Below are 6,612 nucleotides of genomic sequence, written 5' to 3' on the forward strand. Positions count from 1 at the left end.
ATTAAAAGAAGCAGAAGGGCCAAAAGCCTTTGATGGCTGACAGACTTCCTTATCGAGAAGGAACTTGGAAATGAGAATGAGCATCAGTAATTATTATTATTATTGTTATTATTATTGGTTTTTCTAGACAGGGTTTCTTTTTTTAGTTTTTGTGCCTGTCTTGAATATTGCTCTGTAGATCAGGATGTCCTTGAACTCACAGAAATCTGCCTGGCTCTGCCTCCTGAGTGCCAGGATTAAAGGTGACCATCAGTAATTACTTTATCTCAGGTTCCATATGACAAGAAATTACCTTTAGTTGTAACATTCCAAGGGGAGAGGTTGAACAAGGGCGATGTATTGGCTTATATAATTACTTCCTGCTGACATTGGCACATTATTGTCAGGGCCTTGGAAGGCAAGAATGTTAGTCAATGGTAAGGAGGCAATTTAGAACCCTCTGGTTCATTGACCAGCTGAAGAAACAGCATTTGCATCAGTTGGATTAGTTTATATCAGCTTTCATGAAGTTCAGGGCTCATACTCATATAGAGCAGGTTGTCATTAACAATTGATGCTTGGATGTGTGTGTCAGCAAAGTGCAAACCTGTGGAGACAGATATAAACTAGGACAAGAAGTTAAAATTTATGACCTTATTTGGAACTTTTAGACCCATATAATGCAAGCCTTTATGTCATCAGACCTTTATATTTCTCAGACCTTTGTCAGGACCAGCCAACCTGTCAAACAATACCTGAATAGGGGAGTGTGGATTAAGAAGAGACAAATAGAAAAAACAGAGACATACAAGAAAGACAAAGACATAGGATAGATTTGGGAGGACTATCACTGAATACTGTTGTATCCAGTTTACTCTGCCCATTGCTTATATACAGCCAAGCAATAGACAAGAGAGCATCATCAAAGAAAACAACATTGTTACAGACTTCTTTATTTGAAGTTTCTTTGGGTTCAAGGAACAGTTAAGCCACTTCCCTACAACACAGACCTTAAAGGTCTTATTAATAAAAAACCTAGAGCCAGAAATTGGGGTAAAAACTGAAAGATTTCAGACTTAGAGAGCGAGCTACTACATCTTAGCCCTATGAAATCCTCTGCCAAAAGAGAGAGTTAGCTCCTCTATGCACCCTGCCTTATCACTTCCTCTCTTCAGAACCTCTCAACATAGTTACTGACTTTCAGTATGCAGAAAAAGTGGTCCTACATATTGAACTGCAGAATTTATCCTTGATGAGTCAGAATTAACTTTGTTATTTATTAATTTACAAGAAATATTCAGAAACAGGAAGTATCCCTTATTCATAACTCACATCTAATACCATATGAGTCTGTCAGGTCCTTTAACACAAGGAAGCATGGAGATTGATCACTGTTGATAGGAAATGTACAGGAGGCCTCAGAGTTTCATTAAAAAATAATGTTAATAGTAAGGCTTTAAAAAAGGATTTTTTAAATAACCTGGAAACAAGGTAAGGAAATTATATGGAAATGTCCTATTTGTTCATTTTACAATCAGACTCTACTACCTGCAGGATGTAAACAAAAGGGTACTCAGAAGAATGAAATCTGGCAGCTGAATGTGTTTTATTTTGTAGAATTTGAAAAATTAAAACATGTGGACCACACCATTGATACATACTCAGAATTTCCATGGACAACTGCACTGAGTTTCAAAAAGGCTGATTCTCCAATCAAGAAATTATTGGAAGTTATACCTGACAGTGATCTAGCCTATGTCTCTGGTAAAATGAAACAGTTTTTTGCTTATTACAATATAAAACATATTAGAGGTGTACCATATAATCCTAAAGGAGAAGCAGTCATAGAAATAACAAATTGAACTCTAAAGGGTACGCTAAATAAACAAAAAGGAGCAACAAAACTCACAGAAATAGATTACATAATGCTTTATTAACTTTGTATTTTTTCAGTGCTAATGGGAAAGGAACAATAGCTGTGGAGATATATTGGACAATAGAAAAAAACTACAGAGTTAAATCAGCCTATATATTTTAAGGACATGCTGACCTCAGAATGGAAACCAGGATATTTGTTACATTGGGGATGAAGTTTTGCTTTTTTTTTTTTTCTACAGGAGAAGATAAGCTATAAATACCATCAAAATTGATAAAGGTTTGATTTGAGCAAGACAGACCTCTTAATTAGAAGAGGTGATAATTTCTCAACCAGTATGACTATCCAAATTAAATTAACTTGGCCTATTGGTATTACATCACACATGAAATTCATGTCTTCCTAAATGTTGTATCTGCTCTTCTCTACAGACACTTATCACAAATGCTGTTTATGTAGGCCTAGTTCAATTAAAAAGTAAAGCTGGCTTTGGAGTTAGAGAATGACTCTCACCTTCTTTAAAGCCAAGCATGTTGTTAAAAAGAAAATGCAAAATCTCTGTATCATGTCAGAAGAGTCAACTGATATGGGACAGAAGAAAGCCAAAATTAAGGGACGATTTTATTACCACAATTCTCATAATATTTTGGTTCAGTTTTGATTCTTTAAACTTTCCTTAAAGTATGAATTTTATCTCTCTCTCTCTCTCTCTCTCTCTCTCTCTCTCTATATATATATATATATATATATATATATATATATATATATATATATATATATATATATATATAACTGAACATAAATCCAGTTACTCTGAACCTGATAAAAGAGAAAGTAGGAAGAGGTCTTTAACACATTGGCATAGGAGATCACTTCCTAAATAGAACACCAGTATCACAGTCACTGAGAGAAACAATCAATCAATGGGACCTCTTAAACCAGAGAAGCTTTTTTTTTTTTGTTTGTTTTTTTTTGTTTTTTTGAGACAGGGTTTCTCTGTGTAGCTTTGCGCCTTTCCTGGGACTCACTTGGTAGCCCAGGCTGGCCTCGAACTCACAGAGATCCGCCTGGCTCTGCCTCCCGAGTGCTGGGATTAAAGGCGTGCGCCACCACCGCCCGGACCCAGAGAAGCTTTTGTAGAGCAAAAGACACAGTCAACATGACAAAGCAATAACCTACAGAATGGAAAAAGATCTTTACCAACCCCACATCTGACAGAGGGCTGATATCTAGATTATATAAGGAACTCAAGTAATTAGACATCAAAATGCCCAACAGTCTAATTAAGAAATGGTCTATAGAGATAAACAGAATTCTCAACAGAGAAAACTCAAATGGCTGAAACACATTTAAGGAATTGCTCACATCCCTAATCAGCAGGGAAATGCAAATCAAAAGGACTGTGAGATACCACCTTACACCTGTCAGAATGGCTAAGATCAAAATCATTAAAGACTGCTTATGCTGGAGAGGATGTGGAGCAAGGGGAACTCTCCTCCACTGCTGATGGGAATGCAAGCTTGTATTTTTCCACTTTGGAAATCAATATGACGATTTCTTAGAAAATTGAGAATCAACCTCGACTAAGACACAGCTATACCACTCTTGGGCATACGCCCAAGGAATGCTCAATCATACCCCGAGGGCACATGCTCAGCTATGTTCATAAGAGTATTGTTTGTAATAGCCAGAACCTGGAAACAACCTAGATGTCCTTCAACTGAAGAATGAATAAATAAAATGTGGTACACATACACAGTGGAGTACTATTCAGCAGAGAAAAACAATGACATCATGAGGTTTGCACACAAATGGATGGATTTAGAAAAAAATCATCCTGAGTGAGGTAACCCATACTCAGAAAGACAAACGTATGTACTCACTCATAGGAGGATAATAGATGTAAAACAAAGGATGACTAGACTGCTACTAACAACTCCAGGAAGGCTACCTAGAATAAAGGACCCTAAGAAAGACACAGGGATCAGCCAACAACAGAGAAATGGATGAGGTCTACATGAGCAAACTGACGGTGAGGAGGGGTAATGAAGGGCAAGAGTCGGGGGGGGGGGGAAGAGCTTAGGGGAGCAGGAGGTCCCAGCTGGATCAGGACCAGAGAGGGAGAACAAGGAAAAGGAGACCATAATAAATGATGACCTCATGGGAATAGGAAGAAGCAAAGTGGTAGAGTGGTCCCCAGAAATCCTCAAAGATACCTCAACAATAGTCTACTGGCAATGGTCCAGAGAAGCCCAAACTGACCTGCTTTGGTGATAAGATGGCTAAACTCCCTAACTGTCATGCTAGAACTCTCCTCCAATCATTGATGGAAGCAGATGCAGAGATCCTTGGCCAGGCCCCAGGTGGAGCTCCAGGAGTCCAATCAGTGAGAGAGAAGAGGGGTTGTATGAGCGAGAGATATTAAGACCATGATTGGAAAAAGCAAAAGGACAAATAGACAAACTAATGGAAACACAAGAGCTATGAACCAATAGCTCAGGGGCCCCGAACTGGATCAGACCCTCTGGATAAGTGAGACAGTTGATTAGCTTGAACTATTTAGGAGGCCCCCAGGGATTGGGACGGGAACCCTTAGTGCATGAGCTGGGTTTTTTTTGGAACCTGGGGCCTATGCTGGGACACTTTGCTCAGCCTAGGTGAAGGGAGGAAGGGACTGGACCTGCCTCGACTGGATCTACCAGGAAGAGCTGAATCCCCAGGGGAGTCCTTGCCTTGGAGGAGATGGGAATGGGGAGTTGAGAAGGGGGAGGGCAAGGAGGGACCTGGAGGAAGGAGGACAGGGGAATACATGGCTGATATGTAAAATTAAATTAATTATAAAATAAAAAAATGGAGTGCTTCTCCCATCAAAGTGCTAAAAGAAAAAAATTTATTTTTGCAAGATTTATGGACTCTGATGTCTGCCCCCAGCATGTAACAGGATCCTCTTAAATTCTGATTTTTTTTTTCAGTGGAAAAACTTTTACAACTCCCAAACATATTCTGTTACAGCAGTTTATTTAAAAATTTTTCTCCCATTTAAATTGGGGTGGTTCACTTCCACTCAAACAAACAGATGTTCCAAGTAAGAATAGCAAGACAGAGAAGAAAATATTAATATCTGGACTCAATATATAAAACATGACTTCTCGTACGTCACCAAAATCGTTTATGTGCTTTTATTAAAATACAACATTGGGCACAGGTGGCATTTATTTGTTATTAGATTAGTCAGATAAGGATTAGAGTTCTGAGATTGGAACAGGCAAACACAACTCTATATTTAGGATCAAACATGTTGATTTCTACCTTCCCTCTCCATCTTCTTTACTTTTAGCATCTGAAAGTGGCTAATTAATAAAGAATAGCTAGCTGGTGGGTCTTTCCAAATGGCAAAGGACAGGAGCCAAGCACAATATTTGCTAATGGTCATGAAGAGAAGTGTCAATTTTTTTCAACCAATTGAAGTGATTCTCTGCTCTAAAGCATAATTTTCAGCATTTTTTGTAAGTTTAATATCTGATTCCTTTGTTCCCAGAAAGAGATGTTCTCCAGAAACAGATGTGCAGCTTAGCTCATATAAATGCTAGCTTGTAACCCCACACAAAAAAAGAAACAAGAAAAAAAACAAAGTCCCACTTATGAAGGAAGTGATTTTATAAGTCATGCCTTGTGACAGCACCCATCTCCATGGTGTATCCCAACCCATCTTTCTCCAGGTAGAAGAAACTGACATGCAGAGAGGCTAAACTGCCAAAGACATAACTAAGAATTTCCTGGGTGTGCCTGCTGTCCTGTTCTTGTTTTGCACTCTGTTCCTCAGACCTGCATTCTAAAGCTTTACCTGTGGCTATTTCAGACCTTATTCTCCTTGGATAACCTTTCATGTAGCTCAAAAAGGCCTGTTTCATATCCTAGGAGGAGAAGGAAAAAAATCAAAGTGACTTTTCACATCTGATAAGGTCTATTTACTTTCAGAGGAGGAAATTTGTCAAAGATCCATTTACAGAAACCTTGTTGAAGAGGCACAGAAGTTAGAGTGATACCAACAAGTTTTCACAGGGATCTACGTACGTCAGCCCTGGAGTGAATCTCCAACATAAGGTAACTAGTGGAGACATTGCCAGTCATTAGTTACACACCCACATACCTGGAATTTATGGTGCTACATTGCTCTCAGCTTTAAGGAGCCTCTTCTGACCTTCAAGGAAGGACATAGCATAAGATTGAAATTCATTGTCAAGGCAATGAATTCAGACCCAGTTCCCCATATCTGAAAATTCCTATGGTCAGGAAATTCAAGAAAAAATACATTCGTTGAAGTGAAGCTTGTTGTATATAACACATTAGAAGAATTTAGCATGGTACTTGTTATGGCAAGACAATTTCTGGGGACACTTATTGACAGGGTGAAGTGGTTTGTGAGTCTTTGGGTGTCCCTGGGTCTTTGTAAAACTTTGACAGGGAAACACAGGTTGGGTGCAGGAGGAAGTAGGATCTCTTCTTCTGAGACAGATAAGGTGCTGTTGAACATTTCATGAAACACACATCTCACTGACTTGTGAAAACCCCTCTGTTATATAGTGCTTTCTTAATATCTTTATTGCACTGAATTATCAGGCACAGCAACTTAGAATGGGAAAAATTGATCATAGCCCACAATTCCAGGTAATAGTTCCAGTTTTGGAAAATCAGGATAGGAACTCAGCTAATCATATCACATCCACAGCCAAGAGCAGAGATAAACAAATGTACTC

The sequence above is a fragment of the Peromyscus eremicus genome, unplaced genomic scaffold, assembly GCF_949786415.1.
Source record: "Peromyscus eremicus unplaced genomic scaffold, PerEre_H2_v1 PerEre#2#chrX_unloc_2, whole genome shotgun sequence".
NCBI classification, from domain to species: Eukaryota; Metazoa; Chordata; class Mammalia; order Rodentia; family Cricetidae; genus Peromyscus; species Peromyscus eremicus.